General features: G+C 43.0%; 1 long non-coding RNA gene across 1 annotated transcript in view; it reads right to left on the bottom strand.

The window, feature by feature from the left end:
- LOC139419633 (uncharacterized) overlaps positions 1–25,029 on the bottom strand; it is a 46,042-nt gene extending 21,013 nt beyond the window's left edge. The window contains exon 1 of the long non-coding RNA XR_011635422.1: positions 24,618–25,029. This is a non-coding gene — a long non-coding RNA (uncharacterized lncRNA). The remainder of the gene's footprint in view (positions 1–24,617) is intronic.
- Between the last annotated feature and the right edge of the window lie 316 nt (positions 25,030–25,345).

Here is a 25,345-nt window from a genome sequence, read left to right as displayed (position 1 = left end):
TGACAAATAACATTTGATTTGATTTAAAAAGTTACCATCTCCCGAATTAAACTCTAAAAGGTTTAAATGACCTATTACATCTATAAACAGTCAACTTATAAATCATAACCTTGTATCATATCATCATTCTGAACAGTCATAACCTCCTTGCATCTGCAAAAACCTGAGCCTTACTTATGATTCTGTACTTCACAAAATGTATTCATTATTTATTTAAAATCAAATCAAACTTTATTTGTCACATGCTCCGAATACAACAAGTGTAGATTTTACCGTGAAATGCTGACTTACAAGCCCTTAACCAACAGTGCAATTCAAGAAGAGTTAAGAAAATATATTTACCAAGGAGACTAAAATAAAAAGTAACACAATAAGAATAACAATAACGAGGCTATATACAGGGGGCATCGGTACCGAGTCAGTGTGCGGGGTTACAGGTTAGTTGAGGTCTTTTGTACATGTAGATGGGGGTGAAGTGACTATGCAACGAAAATAAACACAGAGCAGCAGCAGTGTACAAATGGTAGGGGGGTATGCATATTGTCCAGTGGCAATTTTATTAATTGTTCAGCAGTCTTATGACTTGGGGGTAGAAGCTGTTGAGGAGATTTTTGTTGAGATTTTTTTTTGTGGCTAGACTTGGCGCTCCGGTACCGCTTGCCATGCGGTAGCAGAGAAAAAGTCTGCTACTGTTACTGGAGTCTCTGACAATTGTATGAGCTTTCCTCTGACATCACCTATTATATAGATCCTGGATGGCAGGAAGCTTGGCCCCAGTGATGTATTGGGCCGTTCGCATTACCCTTTGTAGTGCCTTACGGTCAGATGCCAAGCAGTTGCCATACCAGGCGGTGATGCAACTGGTCAGGATGCTCTCGATGGTGCAGCTGTAGAACCTTTTGAGGATCTGGGGACCCATGCCAAATCTTTTCAGTCTCCTGAGGGGGAAAATATGTTGTTGTGCTCTCTTCACGACTGTCTTGGTATGTTTGGACCATGATCGCATGGTCATGATCGCATGATCGCATTGCCAGGTCGCAATTGTAAATGAAAACTTCTTCTCAACTTGAATACCTGGTTAAATAAAGGTGAAATAAAAAATAAAATAAAAAATGATAGTTCAATGGTGATGTGGACACCAACTTGAAACTCTCGACCCGCTCCACTACAGCCACGTCGATGTTAATGTGGGCCTGTTCGGCCTGCCTTTTCCTTTAGTCCATGATCAGCTCCTTATTTAATAGCTAATTAAACAAGAACACAAAATAACATACACACTTTGCACCGGTTACCGACTGGAGATTTAATACACTGAAAACAGGTCCCTAGCGGAATGACAACAACATGTCTGCTTGTTAAAGAAGAGGTTGAGAGAGAGAGGGATAGAGACAATTAACTTTGGTTCATTCATAAACTACTCTAACCTACAGTAACCATATACTTTGCCCACTTTGAGTAAGAAATCTTGAATGTATTTACGCGATATGCCTGGGTTCGGTGAACAGGGCAGCCTTGGAAAGGGGGTTGGGCCTTTTCGTGGCACTTTTGTAAGGCTTTGATTGTCTGAAATGGTCTTCTATTGTTCTATTGTTGTCCTTCTTTGTAGTTGACAAGTCACCGGATACCAGACGTGTAGTCCTGGACAGAACTACAGAGTAGACTTTCCATCCATTCATTCTTGAATAGGCTTCTTTGAAGATAGGCTAGCAGAGTAACAGGATGATCCTACTTAAATTCTCTTTCGAAGATACTTTACTTAGAACAGCTAATCAGCCCTACCAGTGATCGTCCGGGTGGTGAGTTTATCGTCTCCACCGCATGTTGAAATTCAAAGTTTAAATCACTTTAAACATGCAGCGGCAGCTTCACGCTGTTCTGGGATAATGTGTTTTTTTCTTAACCCATCATTTATACAGTTCACTCGAAAGGGGCGGTTCAAGCCGGTTGACACGCTCGCTGAACTCACTCCGGGCGGTAACTACTCACTGTGCAAAGTTAAGAAAAGCAATTATCTCTAATAGCTTCTCACATAACATCCTGCAAATAACAAAAAACCTTTCAGAATTTTTCATATTACCTGCACAACACATGGAAACTTCAAACTCCGTATTCTAAGATGAACACTCCAAGTGTGTATACTTTCCAAGTTACAGTATTTCCTTCAGAGTTTTTTATTACATCACAAAATAACAAACAATATGACATTAATGTCCAATAGATCGCCTCTGACCATTCCCCATGTTCTATGTTAAAATATTGTTCCAGTATTTGCTTTTGAACGTGTTAGTTTCAGCAGGAAAAAGTATGTTAGTTGTTAACCCCTGAATACTTTCCGAAGGCACTGTGTAGTGTAGTTATGTTACTCCTGCAGGTCTTGGAACAGATGTTGGGGTACTTCTGTAGGTGTTTTAAATTAGTTGGGCTACTATAGCTGTTTTAAGGTAGTTAGGGTACTTCTACAGGTCTTGGTACAGCACAGGATACTTCTATAGATCTAGCAGATCACATGGGGAGGGTAAGAAGAAACTGTTTGAGCCTCAGGAACTGGTACTGGAGCTGTTCTGACAGCTGGGCTAAGGGAGGGTGGGAACTGTGTGTGCGTGTGCACATGGGTGTGCTCGTTTGGGAGTATTCATTCACTTGTGTGTGCATGCTCACTTGTGTGCATGTGCTTATGTGTGTGTCCATGTGTGTGTCGGTGGTGTCGGATGAAGGAGGTGTGTTTTTTTCCGAACTGAGGGGCCTCTGCTCTGGCGGGGGGGGATTAAGGCGGTGCGTGGCTGGGGGCCGCAGCAGGGGGGCGGCCCTGTTTCAGCTGAACCCAGTGCACTCTAGCAGCACTCAGGGCGTGAGGTCACAGAGTCCAGCATTCCTCTGGAGCCCTGTCTGTTTACACGACTGCTGGTTGCCATTCCCCAGTATTAATGTTTTATATCTGTGTCCGTGAGTTTCTAGTAGACAGACCATACGGTTCAAGATAAAATAGCCTAATTAATTAAACAAATCATCTAATCAACAATGGCATTATTTTCAATTACCTCTCCAACTGTTTACATTTTTCACAACGGCCACCAGTTAAAGGCCAAAACATTGAAAACAAAAACATAGTCAAATAAATAAAAGTGTGTAAAAAAAAATATGGCGGATAGTGACTGCTGAAACTGTCATATTAAACACCAAGTTGATGGTTTACTAAGTATGACTTAGTTGATGGTTTATATTTGGGATAATGTTTTACAACTTTGTCATGAAATATTTTATTTTAAAGTCATCTTATTTAATTATTTCATATTTTACACACACCTGTGATAATCTGAAGTCGTGAGAAGGGCCACAAGATGTCTTGTGATGTCATTGCAGGGTAGCAGAGGGAAGCGAGGTCTTCACATACAGCAGATGACTGTCTCTGGCACCCTGGCTATTCCATATGTAGTGCACTACTTTTCACCAGAGCCTATGGTAGCACAAAGTACTCTGGTCAAATGCAGTGCACTATTTAGGGGATAGGGTGCCAGCCTCTATTTCCCGTTCTCTCTGGGTCTGACTCTAAAATGTACCCCTGCAGCCCATTCTGGCCCCTAGCCCCCAGCCTGGCCTGCCTGACCCTAACTGGCCGGGAGGATGTAGCTGTAGCTAGCTGTAGGCCTCTCTCCCAAGGCAGGTTAAAATGTAACCATGTCCGTGTTTTCTCAGGGAAGTGTGTTTATCTAAAGGACCAACTGTGAGGCCCTTTTGTTTAACTAAGTGGAGAGGCTCGCCCTAAAAGTAAAGCTCTCTGAAAACACACACACACACACACACACACACACACACACACACACACACACACACACACACACACACACACACACACCAGGTGGCCCTTCTCTCCTCCCTTTACTGCTGGTTAGGGACAGGACAGTGTGCCCAATGTGGGTGTGTGTGTCTATACATTATTATTCTGAACAGTGCAATAGAAACAGATGCACAGAGCACTAACTGCCTATAGAATAGAACAGATTAGCCTTATAGTTTCATATGGAACAACCCACTGAAGCCTTAGATGAGTAATGATATAGAAATTAGAATGAATGTGCTGTAAATTTGAAGTTTAGAACACCTACAAAATGTGACATTTGGTGAAATGTAAAATTTTGCTATGAGACAGAGCTAGATGAGCACACACACACACGCACACATACACAGAAGACAGACACGGGGTAGGGCTGCTGCCTTGTCTTCAGTTTGGTATCTGCGGTAGCTCTATCCCCTGGGGCTGGAACTGTAGAAGACATTTGACACATTCTCCAGTGTTCCCCTTTGCCCTGCATCTGTTGAAGTATGTATGTGCTATCCTACGACTCATATAACTCATACGCACACATAAACACACATAAAAAAAAGGAAACATCTTCACACATTCAGAAAGAAAATATTTACAACAAAGACACTGACACTAAGTACAGACGATCCCTCACTTGATGACACCTCAAACATGGACACCCTAATGATGGGAGGGAGGGAGAGAGAGAGCAAGAGAGAGAGGGGGAGAGACGGACTGAGACGGGGTGGCAAGAGAGAGAGAAAGACAGACTGAAAGAGAGAGAGATAGTGAGTGGGGGGCGAGAGAGAGAGAGAGAGAGAGAGAGAGAGAGAGAGAGAGAGAGATAAACAGCCCTATAAACAGCCCTCTAGTCTAAACCACTCCCAGTGCCAAGTGTGTGTGTGTGTGTGTGTGTGTGTGTGTGTGTGTGTGTGTGTGTGTGTGTGTGTGTGTGTGTGTGTGTGTGTGTGTGTGTGTGTGTGTGTGTGTGTGTGTGTGTGTGTGTGTGTGTGTGTCTGTGTGTGTGTGTGTCTGTGTCCTCTAGTCTAGAAGATCCCAAACTTACAAACAACTCCCAGTGCCCATGACAGTTCTTCACTCCCCAGGCACCATCATGCAATAAAACAAACATACAACGGACAATAAAAAAAACAAAGAACACATTGCTTAGAAACTTCACAGATGAACTGTGAAGCATGAAGAGGACCTTGAGGCCACTGTGACAGAGCAGAGCAGGGGGACCCGGGGGCTTTAGGGCTGAGGTATAGGGCTGGGGGGCAGAGCTGGCCACAGAGCTCTATTAGTCCAGTCTGTCAGCAGCCATCCTCCCCAGGCATCAGTCCTCCCTGGAAATACATCTGGGAATTAATGGGCCTCACTCACAACATGCCCTCTCTCTCTCTCTTCCATTCCTCCATCTGTCTCTCTGTCTATGCACACATCCTCCCTCTTTTCCTCCTTCCTTTCCTCTCCACACATAGTCTCTCTCCATTTCTGTCTCTTTCTTATGTGCCTTAACATGCCTTCTCTCCCCCTCTCGATTACCTCCACTCTCTTTCCCTTCCTCCCTCCAGATATATTACTTTACTCAATGACACTTAATCACTCTGCTCGCGATCAATATCAAGAGAGCTGTTAAAGCATGAGGTAGCACACAAACACACCTACACAGACACGCTCACACACACAGCTCAACAAAGCTAGATAGCAAAATATTGCAACACACGCAAGCACACAACTCCAGCCCAGGCTGAGTGGGTGAGAGAGTTCAGCCTGCCTGCCTGCCTGCCTGCCTGCCTGCCTGCCTGCCTGCCTGCCTGCCTGCGACCGTGCAGTGGTCCTGAGGACATGAGAGCACAGTCTGCGCTCTGGGAAAACGTGGGCCTACTCACACTAATAGCTATTTACTTTTCCTGCCCACATACAGGTATCAAGCTTCTCTCCTCCACATACAAGTAAGTAAGTAAGTAAGTGGGTAAGTAAGTAAGTAGAGTATAGGGTACCATTTAAGATGCAGTTATAACTCTTTCCACATTGCCTTCGGAGAGGGAGTATGATGGTTCTGAGTAGCAGCATGGGAATACTGGGAATACGTTTACAACCAAAAGGCTGACACGCTGACTCAATCACACCCTAGGTAGGTCACTCCCTTGAGGTGATGTGTGCACATAAAGAATTGATGTGTGCACACAAAATAATGACTTGTACAACAGTGGCGGTCAGTGCCGTTTCAGATGAGGGAGGACAATTTTTCATGAGCATGGACTTATTTCTATTACAGCATATTGGATAACTGTCATTCATATTCCATTCACCCAGGTAAATGTAACATCAATAGGTTTAGACTACTACATGATACTCTAATTTCACCCTATACCCATCATGAGGTTGCTACAACCTAGCCTATGAATGAAAGTTTACAACGTAGGTGCACACAGGTCGAGAGACAAATTTGATGTGACAGACAGTGACACATAGACATACAGTGACATTCAATACCGTCTTGCACACTCTTGTCTGTATCTAGCTGATAGTGGGTGTAATCATTAGTCCAACAGTTGCAAACAAGAGTTTCTATTGGACAAATTCTGGTATGTTTATCCACGTGTTGTTCCATTTGCTTCTGTTTAAGAATTTTTTTTCAACAGAATCTGAGGAATGAAACCACCCCGATCACGCGTAAACACAGTTCACAGTTTCATAGCAGCCACGTTGTATTCCTTCTCACATCTACGTCCTCCTTTCACCTCTTCCCTTTGCTTGTGGACTTCAATGCACAACACATCAGCTGTATGTGACCAAATCTGGGGTGTGAACTGCAATTCTATTCAAGCGTTGATTGACATGGTAGTGGCTCTATAGTATTCGAGGAAAGTTGAAAAAACTGACCCCTCCGACGCTGTACGTTACAACGTAACATGTCATGGCGTAACGTACAGCACGCATAAAGCAACTAATTCTGTCTTACAGCCTCTCTCCACCCGGTGTAGCACTTCTTTCACCGTTTAAAAACAAGAAAGGGACAGGGACAGGGTAAGGGGGGATACCTAGTCATTTTTTTGCATCATCACTGCAAGCTATCATGACTCTCAAAAGCCTGTTTACTTCTGAAGATCACTTTAGCACCGCCCTAAAAACCCGATTCAAATTCGACACAACCCTTCAAATAGGTATGTAATGACACATTATATAAACTCTTTATAGTGTTTTATTTACAATTTAGAGGCTATAAGGTGATAAGTTGGACAGATCGATTGAAAAAAGCCGTTTCCATACACGACATCGCTCCTTCTCACAATCACGCAATAGGTTTCGCTTCCCCACCTGCCATTTTTAAAAAGACCCGATGGAGCTCATTGCCATCTTGAATCATACAGAGATGGGCATCATGAAGGGTCTCATCATTGATTTTGTTGGAAAGGGGAGAAATTGTGCTTTACAATGGTATTGATATTACAATTGATCTGGAAGTATTACGTTCTTTGGGCGCTAAAATTACGTCAATTGTACCGACTAGCGATGTTCAAAAGTGAGTTAGTTTACGTTAGCTAACATAGCATCCTTCTGTTTGAGCAGGGTGTTTCAGTAGGCTAAACTATCTAGCTGCATTTGCTAGCTAAGTAAGTGAAACTGAAAAAAATGACACTATTTCTCTCTTGCTTCTCCTTCATTTAGGAAGAAATTAATTATTTCAAAACTGTTCAAATATTCTCTCTCTCTCTCTTTGAGTCAACTACTCACCACATTGTATGCACTGCTGTGCTAGCTAGCAAAAGCTTGTGCTTTCAGTACTAGATTATTTCTCTGATCCTTTGATTGGGTGGACAACATGTCAGTTCATGCTGCAAGAGCTCTGATAGGTTGGAGGACGTCCTCCGGAAGTTGGCATAATCACTGTGTAAGTCTATGGAAGTGGGTGCGAACCATGAGCCTCCTAGGTTTTGTATTGAAGTCAATGTACTCGGAGGATGACGGAAGCTATCTGTGCTCCGACTACACCATGGTGCTACCCTACAGAGTGCTGTTGAGGCTACTGTAGACCTTCTTTGCAAAATAACATGTTTTATGTTATTTGGTGACGTGATTATGTTTAGTATAGTTTTATCGAAAAATGATCCCTTTTGAAATGTTAAAAAATATATATTTTTATTAAATTCACAGAGGAGGATGGTCCTCCCTTTCTTCCTCTGAGGAACCTCCTCTGGTGTACACACAAAATGTTAAGCAAACCAACAACCTAACAATCTAAGATTATGTCCACACTACATGAAAAGGGATTTATAAAATTTTGGGACATAATACAATATTATCCCAACTCTACCTTGTAATTTGAATATAATGTAACTTATTCCATGGGGTAATTCTGATAAGGGAACCTTAACATTAGGCAATACAGCTAACACCAGACATTCAGCTCCTATTTCATCTTAATTGCTTTACAACCTCTATAAAAACCTCATCAGTCAGGTTGATTGGTGTTGTAATAGCAAAAATGTTTGTTGGCTTATAAACTGATACTATCCTGGATTGGCAGGTGTTGCAGTAAGGTTATGGAAGGTGTTGTATCCTTCTAATAGCAGTTCTCTTTCATTATTAGTGTTCATTACAGGTGTTGACTGCAGATGTTGATTGCATTGTAGGGGATTGACAGGTGGGCACTTTCACACACAGTCACACATGCACCCACCCACACGCATGCAAAGTCACATACTGTATATACGCATCTTTTTTCCCATGACCTCGTCTATGTCAGTGTGATAGAGGTTTTGTGTCTAGCACCAGTGCACTATAGGAACCATTGGGAGGCATTCAATGCCATTGGAAAAATATTATCTAGATTGTAGCACCCGGCACCAGCATTCCACAGACTGAGTGATTATTTATACATTTTAACTGCTATACACAGAGATTAACATAAATCGGACAATTGAAATTTGGGCAATTCATATTCACAATTATTGTGAAAACCCCACAGTCAACTACTCTCTCACCTGCCAGACTCACGGCCCTCCAGCGGCTGTGAGAAGAAACCAAGTCAACAACAGCAACAACAACAACCATGGCCATGGATGCATCCCAAATCACACCCTTTGCCAATATAGTACACCACTTTTGATCAGGGCCCATAGTGGTGTAATTTGGGACCCTTCCCGGTCCATACAGATCATGTTGAACTAGGTCAAAAGACACGATTAGAGACACACAACACAGTCAGACAGAGATACTTTCAGTTCATAGTCTGATTCTGGATCACATTCTGGAGCAGCTAATTATGTTTGCATCCCAAATTGCAACCTTATCCACTACATAGTGCACTAAAATTTGACCAAGGCCTTGTTCAAAAGTAGTACACTATATATTGAATAGGGTGCCATTTGGGACACATTCTGTGAGATAAACAGGCTTCTTTAAGAATAAAGCCGGGGACCTGCCGCCAAGTCATCTGGGACTAAAAGTCTGCATCGTATTTATAGCTTATAATTTTAGCAGGGGCCTGGGGCTGCTGGTTGTCTGTCTGCTCGACTTAAAGCTATCTGTGTTAGTGAGAGACCTCAGACCCAATGACAGAGAGATGATTGACTGACTGATGACATAAAGGGGCTGGAGAGAGAGGAAGATTGCTGATAGATAATATGATAGGTTTGGCATGACAAGGGTGCAAACAGATTTTCGGACCAGGTTCAAATCGGACCATTACCTGACAAACAGACAAACAAACAATTGATAAAGAGTGAGACAGAGAGCGAAGGATAGATATTAATATCAAACTGTTATCATATAATATATTCTATAATAACCACAGCACATCCCTGAGTGGAACTGCAAGTTGGCTCTCTAGTACCCACAGTCCTTCTATTGAACAAAGTATACAGCAAAATCTCTACGACAAAAGCGCCATCCACCTGTCTATCATCCCCGTTTTTTCTCGCAATCTCTTTCTCTCACCCCATCTCTCTCTTTCTCCCCATCTCTCTCGCTACCCCCTCATTATTCCCCTCTCCAACCTCTCCTCTCCCTTTCCCTTTGTCTCTCCTCACTGTCAGGTAGTTATGATCTCTTGTTTCACAAACACCTAATTTGTCCAGTGTTTTGTCCTGTGTGGTCTATACTTGATGACAGTGGGGAACAATGACAGTATGGCTGAGTATGAAAGAATATGGCTTAAGTATCAGATAAATAAAAATGTACTATACAGAAGGATGGGCTTTTGTGTCAAAGAGATGTAAGCAGAAACACACAATGAAAATGTATTCACTCACTGCACTCACTCACTTTGGATAAAAGTATCTGTTTGGTGTAATACAATGAGGGTATTGGTGCCAGGTAAGCTCAATCAAGGGAACTGTATATGAAAGTAAACAAATACAATACTCAGGTGGAAGTAACAAATTACAAATACTCTTGTTACTGTAATTGAGTAGCTTTTCTGAGTAATGCCAGTAATTTTACTTAAGTATGTTTTGAACGAACTATTGTACTTTGCTGCCTTTTTTAAAACCATCCGTTAACAGAGTACAATTCAGTAGGCTATCCATAATAGTAGATCATGAGGGCATGGAAAGTTTACGAGAGCCCCTCGGAGCCAGAAAAAAACTGCTCATCATTGTTTAGTCAGTGACCAATCAAATCAAATGTCAAGCATTGCATCAGTCCAGGCCAATCACATCAAGCTGTGCATACAAACTGAATGATAATAGTTGGAAGACTTTTAAAAGGCAAAAATAACTTTAGTTCGAGACGTATCGTGAAAGAGAGGAAACATTTTTATCAAAGCGGTGTGTGTGAAAACATTGGAAACGGAGGAGACTGACCATGCTTTGCTTACCCAGGTCGGAGGTGGAAGCCTACAAAAAAATGTAGTAGTCCACTATTTTTGTTAAAGATTATAGTTTTGGGAAAAGAAAACTGTATTGAGATAAAATCTTTAATCGAAAGGGAAAATGTGCAGAATGGAGGCCAAAATCCACTCACTTCCACTGCCAGCCACTGGGCTTCTTCTCATCAGCATACTGTATTTAGTAGTGAGTGAAAACGCCAACTGGATGCTTCACATTTATTCATCCAGTGAAATATAGGGCTCATTGTTCTATCAGTGACATGAGGTTAAGGTCAGGAAGTGAGTTATCTAGCTAGCTAACATTAGCTTGCTTGGTTATGACATATACATGTACTTTACCTGTGTAAACTAGTATATTGTTCATCTAAAAGCCAGAGATTCAATAAGTCTAACTGTGAATATTACTGTGCGTATAACTGTTTGAGTCTACACAATATGTACAGCAAGACATGGATTCATTAGACATCTTTTTAGGTCTGAGAACATCTGACACACTTCAGTCTCGGTATCTGAGAATAACAAGTATGGGTCTGTTTGGGCTATTGTACTGTCAGCGATATGATGAAGTAAGTTGCCACATAAAGCAGTATTTGCCACTATACAGGTTTGGCCTATCATTAGCATCGTCTTGACACAATGACATAGGACAAGACAGAGCAACAGAGGCAGGACTCATCTGATGAAGATGATTTTGTCTCATCATTGATGCCCAATAGGTCACGAGGTACAGGGGAGATGGATGGGGACCTTGCCTGTCTGTCAGACAAGATGGACTTGCTTCATTCATCTCCAAACATAAAAAAGCTGTTCCTCAAACTGAACACAGGCCTGCCTGCCTGCTTCTACAGCCTGTAAGCATATTTTAACCTGTGTTGGACTGCTATTCAATGCAAAGTGAGCCAGGATAGACTTGATAACCTTTGAAAATCAGTGTTGAAAACTAACAGCAAGTTCAAAGAAAAGTGAAGGCGCTAGAACAGAACTCCTTTGTTTTGCTCAAGAAACAGTACATTTAAGTCGGTTCAGTTGCCAGAATCACGACCCAGTCGTTCAGGATTTTTGTTCTGCACCTATCGATGTGACCTAGCCGTTTGTTCTAAATGTTCCATTGCCATTATTATCCCTTGCTTGCTAGCTAGCCAAATACGGCTAACTTACAGTCATGTCAAACAGTGCAGACGCCGATGTTTGTCAAAGAGGATGGTTGGTGGGCCGGAACACAATTATAATCATTGACCACAGTCAATTGACCACAAATAACTGCAAATTGACCACAGTTATTTTCAAATAATAATAATTTCATACCTTGATTACATTGAGACATGAACGTATTGATAATTTTTTCATGGGAATACTTGGGAATAGATTTCCTAAATTAAAGTAATTTTTAGTTGAATTCCTAGTGATTTTACTGTCTTTTTTTTTACCAAAAAACAAATCTCCCCCATCCCCACGCTAGATAGCAATTGCGCTAACTTTAGTCAGCAACTTCCTTCCTCCCTCAAGGGAAATAAAGTATTCTTTCTAACAAAGACATGTACAACTATTTCAATATGTTGTGTATCCCTGGAAATAATCAGAATTCATGTAAACATGACAGTTTTGAAAACATAGCTTGTCTAAAAAAAGAGGTCTCTTGGCAAAACTTACCCCTGGGTGTGGGGTAAGTTGAGTTGCGCAACAACGTAAGTTAAGCTGCCTACACAATGAATGAAATATTGTGTTGTTCATTTTCATAGTTTTGAGTGTGAGTACTTTTTGAACTCTACAAATATTTTCTCTCCCACATACTGGCCGCCTTTCATTCTAACCTGAGAGCAAACAGCCATACTGACTTTCACTGAATTAAATATTACCACTACCTTTTTAAAACCATGTCAATCTATATTTCTCAAAAAATAAATAGAGATGCACACGAATTAGGCTCCATAACATTTAATGGGTATAGCAAACAATATTTCGGCACGCAGTGCCTTCTTCTTCTATATTTATTTCCCAAACAAAATGCAGCACAATCCAAATCGCTTTTTTGTCTTTTAATAAATTCAAACATCTTATAATATAGGCTTAAAACCTAACCAACACTTTGTACTTAAAAAAAAACTTTTAACATTGGCCAGGCCCTGTTGTTATAGAGTATAGAACAATCATAGAATTATCCACTTTGGTTTAGATGCAAACATCATGAAACCTCTAACACAATACATTCATTTCACTTATAGTTAAAGGGCCTCATTGCCAGAATCTCAAACTATCCCTTTATGTACCTCAGGGGCCAAACAGAGCCCGGGTGGTGTGAGACCCTCTGCCGATGTAGAGCGGCACAGGTGGCAGGAAGGAGACCCAACCGGTTCAGTAGTTCTATATCTGTATGCTTGTTTCCCTTCCCCAACCCTGCACCTCTCGCTCTCTCTTGCTCTCTCTTTATCCTCACCCCCTGTCTCTAATTCTCTCTTTTCCCTCCCTCCCTCCCTTCATCCACATGACAGCTGTGTCACGTGTGTCACCTGTCGAGCAGCCGCCACATGTTGATACCTGGGGAGCGAAACATGAAGGGAAGGGGAGTGTGAGCAGCAGCTATTTTAGAAAAACAAATGTGTGTGTAAAATAACACATTTCCAGAATGTTATCTGGATCCTTAGCTTTAAGAAAGAGGTTTCCGGAGGTGCGAGTGGGGGCGGGGCTTGGGCGAAAACTCTGTATCAGTAGCCACGATCTTGCTTATTTTGGTCCTTTACTCTGGTCAATAGGCAGAGAGTTCTTAGAACTGCTCACCAGGTTCCTGAGGCTGACACCACCATGAGGCCCTGTTGGAGGGGACTCACTCTCTGCTCTGTTCTCTGTCTCACTCACACACGTGAGCGTGCACACACACACTCTGGCAAAACATTAACAGACCTGTTAGGGAGTGTGGAGAGTGTGCTGCTATTGCAGTTAGTTTGCAGTTTCGCAATTACAACGGCCAGTTACCATGGCTGGGTCTGATCTGAATCAAGCAGCACATGCACTGAGACGGAGCATAGAGACGGCCATTCTAAAAGGTTGACTTGAAACAGTCAGTCCCAAATGTCACCCTATTCCTATAAAGTGCACAAATTTTGACCGGAGCCCTAAGAACCTAAGGCCTCAAAAATAGTCTGGTTTCTGTCTGTTTCCTCTACTTAAGTTAGTCTGAGGGTGAGTCTGAAATTGAACCCTATTCCCTATATCATGCAAGATGGCACCGACAGATAGGGCAGCTCTGCTTCTAGCTCCTATGCAACTTTCCAGTATTTTTTCCTGTTATTTCTTACATTATTAACAGAGGAAATGTTTTGTGTTATTACATACAGCCAGAAATAACTTTTGGATATCAGAGCGGTGGTAACCCACCAGCATTACAACCGGGAATACAACGTTCCCGAATTGGATCCTTTGTTCGTACCCCCCAGGGCAATTGAACTGATTCCAGAGGCTGATTCAAAACACTGCAGACGGAGAAGAGGTATTTGGAGTCGACTTCTAGTCTGACTCAGGAGGTGCACACACTATCCACCACTTCCAAGTATATTACTCGCTAATGTTCAGTCTCTGGATAATAAAGTAGACGAGCTCAGGGTGAGAATCTCAGTACATCGCGCAGACAGGGATAAAGAACTCTCCGGGGAAAAGAATGGCAGGGTTGTATGTTTCATGATTGACTACTCATGGTTTGATTGTGATAGCATACAGAAACTCAAGTCCTTTTGTTCATCCGACATAGAATACCTCACAATCAAATGCCGACCTTATTACCTGTCAAGAAAATTATCTTTGGTTATAGTCACAGCCATGTATATTCCCCCTCAAGCCGATACAAAGATGGCCCTCAAAGAACTTCACTGGACTTTATGCAAACTGGAAACCACATATCCGGAGGCTGCATTTATTGTAGCTGGGGATTTTAGCAAAGGACATTTCTTGAAAAAGTTCTGCCAACACATAGCACACATAGCTTTCAAGGCCCTGCCCCACCCTCCCTGATCACAACTCCATTTTGTTCCTCCCTTCCTATAGGCAGACTCTCAAACAGGAAGTACCTGTGCTAAGGACTATTCAACGCCTGTCTGACCAATCGGAATCCACGCATAAAGATTGTTTTGATCACGTGGACTTCGATATGTTCCGGGCAGCCTCTGAGAATAACATCGCCAAATACACGGATGCGGTGACTGAGTTTATCAGGAAGTGTATAGAAGACGTGACTATTAAATTCTACCCTAACCAGAATCCGTGGATAGATGGCAGCATTCCTGCAAAACTGAAAGCGCGAACCACCGCATTTAACTAGGGCAAGGTGACTGGGAATATGGCCGAATAGAAACAGTGTAGTTATTCCCTTCATAAGGCAATCAAACAGGAAAAATATCAGTATAGAGATAAAGTAGAGTCACAATTCAACGTCGCAGACACGAGAAGTATGTGGCAGGGTCAACAGACAATCACAGACTACAAAGGGAAAACCAGCCACGTCGCGGACACCAACAAGCTAAACACGTTCTTTGACCGCTTTGAGGATATCACAGTGCCACCAACGTGGCCTGCTACCAAGAACTGTGGGCTCTCCTTCTCCGTGGCTGACGTGAGTAAGACATTTAAGCATGTTAACCCTCGCAAGACTGCAGGCCCAGACGGCATCCATAGCCGCATCCTCAGAGCATGTGCAGAACAGCTGGGTGGAGTGTTTACGGACATATTCAATCTCTCTCTATCCCAGTCTGATGTTCCCACTTGCTTCAAGATGTCCACCATTGTTCCTGTACCCAAAAAGTAACTGAACTAAATGACTATCGCCCCGTAGCACTCACTTCTGTCATCATGAAGTGCTTTGAGAGGCTAGTTAAGGATCATATCACCTCTACCTCTACCTTACTGTAGACCCACTTCAATTTGCTTACCGCACCAATAGATCCAGAGACGATGCAATCGCCATCAGACTGACCTATCCCATCTGGACAAGAGGAATGCCTATGTAAGAATGCTGTTAATTGACTATAGCCCAGCATTCAACACCATAGTACCCTCCAAGCTCATCATTAAACTCAGGCCCCGGTTCTGAACCCAGCCCTGTGCAACTGGGTCCTGGACTTTCTGATGGGCCGCCCCCAGGAACCAACATCTCCACTTCGCTGATCCTCAACACAGGGGCCACACAAGGGTGCGTGCTCAGCCCCCTCCTGTACTCCCTGTTCACCGATGACTGCGTGGCCATGCACGCCTCTAAATCAATCGTCAAGTTCGCAGACGGCACAACAGTAGTAGTCCTGATTACCAACAATGATGAGACAACCTACAGGGAGGAGGTGAGGGCCATGGGAGTGTGGTTCCAGGAAAACAACCTCTCACTAAATGTCGACAACACAAGGAGCTGATCGTGAACTTCAGGAAACAGCAGACGGAGCACACCCCTATCCACATCGACAGGACAGCAGTGGCGTAGGTAGAAAGCTTCAAGTTCCTTGGCGTACACATCACCTACAATCTGAAATGGTCCACCAACACAAACAGTGTGGTGAAGATTGGCTTGACACCTAAAACCCTCACAAACTTTTACAGATGCACAGGCTCTCCAGAAGTTGCACCAACGCATCACCGGGGGGCCAACTACCTGCCCTCCAGGACACCTGCAACACCAGATGTCACAGGAAGGCCAAAAAGATCATCAAGGACAACAACCAACCGAGCCACTGCCTGTTCATCCGCCCATCAGCCAGAAGGCGAGGTCAGTACAGGTGCATCATAGCTGGAACCGAGAGACTGAAAAACAGCTTCTATCTCAAGGCCATCAGACTGTTAAATAGCCATCACTAGGCAGCTTCCATCCGGTTATATAACCCTGCACCTTAGTGGCTGCTGCCCTATACATGTAGACTTGAAATCAATGGCCACTTTAATAATGGAATAATAGTCACTTTAATTATGTTTACATATTTTTGCTTTACTCATCTCATATGTACTGTACCGATATTTACATATAGTTGCATATTTTCCTAAGCTTGGATCCCAGGAATACAAAGAATTTCATATTTGGGTCCCAGGCTGAAAAGGTTTAAGAACCCCTTCCCTATGTAGTGCACTACTTTTTACCGGGCCCATAAGTATCTAGTCAAAAGTAGTGCACTATGTAGGGAATATGGTGCCATTTTGGAAGCAGACCAACCTGAGAATTGGTCTTTCTATTTCTTTGCCTGTGTTTTTAAACACCCCTATAGCAGAGCGAGAGGAGGAGAGAAACAGTGGGAAGGGGGACTGACTGTGGAAATAAAATTAGAACAAATTAAGAGAGGTGGAAAGAGGGTAAGCAAGAGAAAGAGAGAGATAGAAAGAAGGTTGAGAAAAAGAATGGGTATGTGAGAGAACATATTTAGAAAGGAAAGGCAGGGAAGAAAGGTCCTGTAGGGTAGGGAGAGAGGATGGAAAGAGTGGGAAGAGAAGAAAGGGAGAATAGAGGCCAAGGGAGAAGGGAGAGAAGATTGGCAGGGGAAAGGGTGGAGATAGAGAGAGGAAAGAGTGGGAAGAAAGGTGAGGGCAGAGGGAGAGAGGGGAAATAGAGGCCAATGAAGAGAGAGAGAATGAGACCAGAGAGAGAAGGGGCCAGAGAGAGAAGGGGCCAGAGAGAGAAGGGGCCAGGGAGAGAATGGGCAAGGGAGAGAAGGGGCCAGGTGGTGAAAGGGCCAGAGAGAGAGGCCAGGGAGCAAAGGGGCCAGGGAGCGAAGGGGCCAGGGAGTGAAGGGGCCCGAGAGGCCATATTTAACTAGTGACTACGGGCGTGTGGTCCAGCAGGGGTTAGTTTATTAGAGTTGTTGCTTTTATGAGGGGCTGGCTTACCCTACCTAACAAAATCCCAGCCTGCAGGTTCAGACCAGCCTTCTCTATTCTGCCCACGGCTACAGCCCTGACAGCAGCACACGCACACTGCTGCCCCATAAAGGACTGGATCAGTCCCCTATACACCCACTCACACACTGTCTGGCACACATGCACACACACACACAGGACAAGCACTCTGTATTCTCACACCCACACAAACACACACAGATGATTTGCGCATTCACTCCCCGCTGTGTACACATGCATGCGGTATTGAACTATCCCGATGGGTCATAAAACCACATGTACTGTATGAAGAGGATTAGTTATCTTCACTAGCATTAACAAATACTCTCATCTACCGTGTGTATCCTACCACAGTTGGCTGATGCTGTCAGCGGATGAGTGCTTCAGGCGTGAAACTTGACTTTCTCTCCCCATAAAAAAGAGGAGGCAGTGAGATGATTATAAGGAAAAAGGGAAAAAGGGAAGCAGCAGAGAAGATAGGAGAGAAGGGGAGAGAAGACAGAGAAAAATGGAAAGAGAGGAGCTGACAGAACTCAAAGTGCATTTCAGCAGAGTTTATAACCATTTGAACTGTTGTCCTGACTAACAGTCACTTGTTTACTACAGTTTGAATCTATCCTTTTGATCCCTCCCCTCCAGCCTCTGATCAGAAAAAGCTTTTGGTTGGACTGATGTGCCACTCAATTTATTCAACGTTCTCCATTTTAAAAGGGTATTATGCTCTTCTTGTATTAAAGTTCCACTCATCTAAACTGAACAGAAATATAAACGTAACATGCAAAAATGTCAAAGACTTCACTGAGATACAGTTCATATAAGGAAATCAGTCCATTTAAATTCATTAATTAGGCCCTAATCTATGGATTTCACATAAGTGGGAATACGGATATGCATCCGTATTGTCACAGATACCTTAAAAACAAAGGTAGGGGCGTGGATCATAAAACCAGTCAGTACCAGGTGTGACCACCATTTTGCATCATGTCTCCTTTGCATTGATCAGGCTGTTGATTGTGGCCTGTGGAATGTTGTCCTACTGTACTTCAATGGCTGTGCGAAATTGTTGGATATTGGCAGGAATTGATAAACGCTGTCCTACAAGTCAGTCCAGAACTTCCCAAACATGCTCAATGGGGGACATGTCTGGTGAGTATGCAGACCATGGAAAAACTGGGACATTTTTAGCTTACAAGGAATTGTGTACAGATCATTGCGACATGGGGCTGTGCATTATCATGCTGAAACATGAAGTGATGGTAGCAGATGAATGGCATGTCAATGGGCATCAGGATATCGTTACAGTATCTCTGTGCATTCAAATTGCCATCAATAAAATGCAATTGTATTCGTTGTCTGTATCTTATGCCTGCCCATACCGTAACCCCACCGCCGCCATGGGGCAATCTGTTCACAACATTGACATCAGCAAACCGCTCGTCCACACGATGCCATCCACTACCATTTGCCCAGTACAGTTGAAACTGGGATTCATCCGTGAAGAGCAGACTTCTCCAGCGTGCCAGTGGCCATCGAACGTGAGCATTTCCCACTGAAGTCGGTTACCCTGGTAAGGATGACGAGCTCGCAGATGAGCTTCCCTGAGACGGTTTATGACAGGTTGTGCAGAAATGATTTGGTTTTGCAAACGTACAGTTTCATCAGCTGTCCAGGTGGCTGGTCTCAGATGATCCCGCAGGTGAAGAAGCCGGATGTGGAGGTCCTGGGCTGGCATGAGACTGGTTAGATGTACTGCCAAATTCTCTAAAATGACATTGGTAGAGAAATTAACATAAAATGATCTGGCAACAGATCTGGTATACATTCCTGCAGTCAGAATGCCAATTGCACGCTCCTTCAATACTTGAGACATCTGTGGTATTGTGTTGTGTGACAAAACTGCACATTTTAGAGTAGCCTTTTATTGCCCCCAGAAGTTGCACCTGTGTAATGATCATGCTGTTTAATCAGCTTCTTCATATGCCAAACATGTCAGGTGAATGGATTATCTTGGCAAAAGAGAAATGCTTACTAACAGGGATATAAATAAATTTTTTTGCACAATATTTGAGAGAAATACGTTGTTTGTGCTCATGGAACATTTCTGGGATCTTTTATTTCAACTCATGAAACATGGGACCAACACTTAACTTGACAACGTCTTTATATATTTGTCTCAGAATATATGCTTTTCCCAAGGTGATGCTTATTTAAAAAGGCAGGTTATAGTAAACTAGCATATGGAATAAAAAGAAATGGTCATACCATGGATCATTGAGCTATTTTATTTAGAATTTTAGAACCCCTGTAAGTATTTAACAAATATATACAACATTTGTCCTTTACTACTATAGTCCATAGAAACGCATTGAAAACACATTCATAAATGGCAAAACAGACAGTCAAAACTAAATAATAAGGAATGAGGTTTTGGAGTGTCTGTCCTATATCCCGATATAAGATATCCGATATAAGATATTCCTATATCGGGATACCACTACCTCCATACTTCCAATAATTGTTTTAACCGGTATCTGATTCCTTTCGGATGAGTCCCTTGACATTTGTGGAGAACACCACCATGTTCGTGAGAATGTCCCCTTTCCATCGAGGCGCTACAGACGTTTTCATGAGAAAACCGATTTCTCCTGATCTGACAAACAGCGCTGTAGCTTTTCCCCTTTCCCCCGCAGATGCGGAAGGCCGACATAGGCAGAGAAGGTGGATTGAGACGCAGCCCATGCAACAACAACAAAAAAACAGATATCTCTGGATCAAACTGACAGATTTAGTTGGGAATGTTTTTATCATGTTACTTAGATTGACTGGCGTGTGAGTCAATAGACTTAAGGATTTGAAATGGTAAATTAGTATCATTAGGCTGACAGTCATTCTAACTCTGAACCTGTGTTCTGGAGTCTAATTCCTCTCTCCAGTCCTCATACTCTTTCCACAGAGCTGAAGGTTGGGATGGAGCCGTTCATTGCCACTGTTGCCTTCAACCTGTTTCTTTACGGATTAGGCCTGAAACGTTTGTTAAATGGTCTGTGTCTACACAAATCAAATGACCTTTTCAGACCTAAGCCACATGTCACGACTGGCTCTGAATATGGATCAGTTTAATGCCTACATGGCCTCGCATCGTCTATCTCCACTGACTACCTCTGGCTCTAAACTTTGACCCTGTGATGCGTCATCATCGGCAGTGACCCCGGAGGCAGGATTTGAGAACACAAAAGGGCGTAACCTGATTTTCTGACCCTAATGCTACTACCCCCCAAATCTGCTACTCTGGCACATCAGGGCGTCTGTGGAAATTTTCCCTCCGCTAAAACCTCCACCCTCCCTTCCACAGGCAAATACAGATGCCTTTCAACATAAACAATCCACATAGAAAATAGATTGTGGACACCTTTCAATTGATCAACATTGAATGAATCCAAAGGACTCCATTGTTATTCAAAGTAGGCAGACATCTTTTACACCATGATATTGTATTTATCTTTTCAGTAATACAGCTGTGGCAGGCACTATGCTCTTGACTCAGAACTTGAATGAGTCTTTTACATAGATGTTTTATAAATCAATCTTAAACACTCCTTAACGACGGAGGATAGTGCAGACACCAGTCCAAAAGAGTAAAAAAGGGATAAGAAGAGCACATCCACAGCTGAGATGGACTCATGTTAATCAGTAGGATAGTGTTTACTGTAGTTCCCTTTTTAGAGTAGTGATATCATCCCCAATTGTAAGAGCATCCGAATTGTAACAAATACACTAGTAAGTGATGAACAATCAATCTGATTCACTTTGACACACAACAGCCCCAACAACACCAGAGTGACAAAAGTCAAGTAAGTTTAACAGTGTTCATGTCAGTTGTACAGTTAACCGATAAATAACTTTATTGACGCACAACAGCACCAGAGTAACACAAGTCAAGTCAGTCTGAGTCGGTTGGCGACATTTGAATGACTGCTAAACAATGTTATTTTTATATGTTTTTCAACAACATTATTGATACACTAAAAGCACCAGAGTGACACAAGTCAAGTCGATCTGAGACTTTTCCACTTGAGCGTCTCCATGGCAACATCAGTGGTCAGTCATCCAGAGCCAGTGCCCATGGCGAGGTGACCTTGGTTGTTATTTTCCATAGAGGTCAGCTACTAAGAACGTCAGGCATGCAGTCAGAGCACTGAAACATGCCTCCCTCTCTCTCTTTTTCTCAGTCTCTCACGCTCACTCTCATCCTCTTTATCTCTTTCTCTCTCTGGATCTCTCGCTCTTTTTAAACACCCCACACAACCCTTATTTTTTACATATTCTGTTTCTCGCTTCCCCTATCTCTGTCGCCCTCTCTGTTTCTCTTCTTACTTGTCAAATGTATGCCGTCTCTCTCTCTCTCAGCCCCCCCCCCCCCCCCCCCTGTTCTGTGAGGGTGAATGGGTTCACTGGGATGTGGTTCAAAGGCTGTGTGAAACTCACATTGGTTAATACTCCCCAGCTGGACCTATCTTTGCTCAGATCTTTGAAAAAATAGAAGGGGGGGGGGGGGCTATTTTAGTCTGTTCCCCGGCAGGATATCCTTTTGGTCACCAAGTGTGTTTTGAATCCCTCTGCTACACCATTTAGCAATGTCATGAAATATACAATCATGTTGGGTACAGAGAGTGTAAATATGCTACACATTATGACAATCGAAAATATATACATATATTTTTTTTATGTACAACAGCAGTCACTGGAAACATTAGTGAACACACAAACAGCAATTAATCCACGGGATTCAGTTTGCTAATCAAATGTCGTAATAAAAAAAAACATGTAAAATTTGGAATGCACACCACCCCACTAGGACAACACGCATGTCTCGTGTGTTACGAGACATGTTTTTTCTTAGCCACTGTGCTTCTGCCTCTGCATTGCTTGATCTGGGGTTTAAGGCTGGGTATCTGTGAAGCACTTTGCGACCACCACTTCTGTAAAGGGGGCTTTATAAAATATATTTGATTGATTGATTGTGTTTTTGATACACTACATCTACAGTTATCATCCTGTGACACTAGCTAGTCCAACATCCCAGTTATAAGCTACACCTCATATCATAATATAAATGATTATAACAGTAACATAATATTTTAATAACAAACAGGGGACTTCCTCAACATTAGATTAGAGATGAATTAGTTCTAAACCACCAGTAAAAAGCTTAAAGAGAACAAGCATTTCACATCATTGCACCATAATTTATGGCTGGCAATGACTAAAAACAAACACCGAAAGACGAAGGAGTTCATAAACTCCCTGAACCTAAGTGAAATACCCAGACACCACATTAATAATGACATGAAAAGCCAAATATCAAGACAATATTCGAGCATACGAATAGCATCTTAATATACACTATATATACAAAAGTATGTGGACACCCGTTCAAATTAGTGGAGTTGGCTATTTCAGCCACCACATTGCAGACAGGTGTATAAAATCGAACACACAGCCATGCAATCTCCATAGACAAACACTGGCAGTAGAATGCCTTACTGAAGAGCTCAGCGACTTTCAACGTGGCACTGTCATAGGGTGCCACCTTTCCAACAAGTCAGTTCATCAAATTTCTGCCCTGCTAGAGCTGCCCCGGTCAACTGTAAGTGCTGTTATTGTGAAATGGTAACGACTAGGAGCAACAACGGCTCGGCCGCAAAGTGGTAGGCAACACAAGCTCAAAGACCAGGAACGCAGAGTGCTGAAGCACATAGAGCATAAAAATTGTCTGTCCTCGGTTGCAACACTCACTACTGAGTTCCAAATTGCCTCTGGAAGCAATATCAGCACATGAACTGTTCGTTGGGAGCTTCATGAAATGGGTTTCCATGGATGAGCAGCCGCACACAAGGCCAAGATCACCAGGCGCAATGCCAGGCGTCGGCTGGAGTGGTGTAAAGCTTGCCGTCATTGAACTCAAGAGCAGCGGAAACGTGTTGTCTGGAGTGATGAATCACGCTTCTCCATCTGGCAGTTCAACGGACGAATATGGGTTTGGCGGATGCCAGGAGAATGCTACAAGCCCCAATGCATAGTTCCAACTGTAAAGTTTGAAGGAATAAAGGTCTGGGGCTGTTTTTCACAGTTCAGGCTAGGCCCCTTAGTTCCAGTAAAGGGAAATCTTAACACTACAGCATACAATGACATTCTAGACGATTCTGTGTTTCCAACTTTGTGGCAACAGTTTGGGGAAGGCCCTGTCCTGTTTCAACATGACAATGCCCCCATACTCAAAGCGAGGTCCATACAGAAATAGTTTGTCGAGATTGGTGTGGAAGAATTGACTGGCCTGCATAGAGCCCTGAGCTTAAACACCTTTGGGATGAATTGGAACGCCAACTGCTAGCCAGGCCTAATTGCCCAACCTTACTAAAGCTCTTGTGGCTGAATGGAAGCAAGTCCCGGTAACAATGTTCCAACATGTAGTGGAAAGCCTTCCCAGAAGAGTGGAGGCTGTTATAGCAGCAAAGAGGGGACCAAGTCAAGATTAATGGAAAATTATTTTGGAATGAGATGTTCAACGAGCAGATGTCCACATACTTTTGGTCATGTAGTGTGTCAATAAAAGATTGATCAACTGTAGAATGTTATTGATAACTAACTGAATTTCTTTGTGTGTCTTTTGAAAACTGTTTATTGAAGACTACTCCGGTGTTCTCTCACTGGGCAGGGCAGGCAAATACATTGTCCAACCAAGCTCTTTCACTAAGGTTTCTGCACTCTTCCCTGGAGTTCACTCAGTACATCGTGGAGTGACTGGAGAGACAGTGGTGTGTGTTTGTCTCTATTTCCGTAAGCGTGAGACGTCTGGATGTCTGAACACAAAGTGGCACAGGCATGCCCTGGGAGAACACACACACACACCTTAACATACAAATGTGCATACACAAGTAAGCATACCAACTTTATACGTGTGAACACTGGGAACACGTCACAATTGTACAAAGTGTTCTAAACTTGTCTCAGAAAAATGAATATTCTGAATAAATTTGATTAGTCTGTCTCCACTCCTCCTTCCCCACCCCCAAACACATTCACACAGAAACAAACCTGTGCGATGTCAAATGCACTTCCTACCTTGTTGTTTGGAAGGCCGTACATCTTTCAGTCCCTCTTTATCTCTTTGTTCTTCAAAAGACTTCCATCTTCTCATGCTGGAAGACAGAAAAGTTCAAAACAAACTCTTCTCTATGCACTTCTTTTCTGCGGTTGTTCTTTCGCACAAATCCAGCTCTGCCACTCTCCTGCCAAGTCTCTCTCAACCAGCTCCTGACAAAATAGTCATGATAAACAGAAAGTGAAAAAAGAGAGAAAGCACAGAGAGAGCAGAGAGCACATAAAGGGCCTGTGCCTGCACACACGCTCTCTATAAGTCGTCAGAAAACGGAGCGAGCCACAGAGAGAGAAGCACTCTCCTAACAGAGGCACACTGCAATGAACATGGTTTATTTTCCACTGGCTAGCTCCCCTTGTGTGGGACTCCAACCCTGGCTGTTCTCCTTCCTCCGCCTCCTCTCTTATCCTCCCCCCTCCCATCCCAGCCGCTCCAGCTCCAAGCTGCAGCCACTGAGCATGCCGAGTCAGAGCATGTGTGTCCAGCATGTGTGTATATCTGCTCGTGAATTTTTTTTATGAGCAGGCACTGTAAGTGCACACTGCACTGCACAGTAATCGTACATGTGCATGTATTCATACCCGTGGGAAGCAGGGTTGCTAAGGGTGCTGCAGCATCCCCTGAAAAAGAATAATAAAAACAAAAATTGTTTAACAAAAAATTAGAATAATTAACATTTTTCACAAAAGTA

The sequence above is a fragment of the Oncorhynchus clarkii genome, chromosome 10 (genome assembly GCF_045791955.1).
Source record: "Oncorhynchus clarkii lewisi isolate Uvic-CL-2024 chromosome 10, UVic_Ocla_1.0, whole genome shotgun sequence".
In the NCBI taxonomy this organism is placed as follows: domain Eukaryota; kingdom Metazoa; phylum Chordata; class Actinopteri; order Salmoniformes; family Salmonidae; genus Oncorhynchus; species Oncorhynchus clarkii.
Note: the sequence above shows the minus strand (reverse complement) of the source record. Positions and strands in the feature narration are given on the sequence as shown.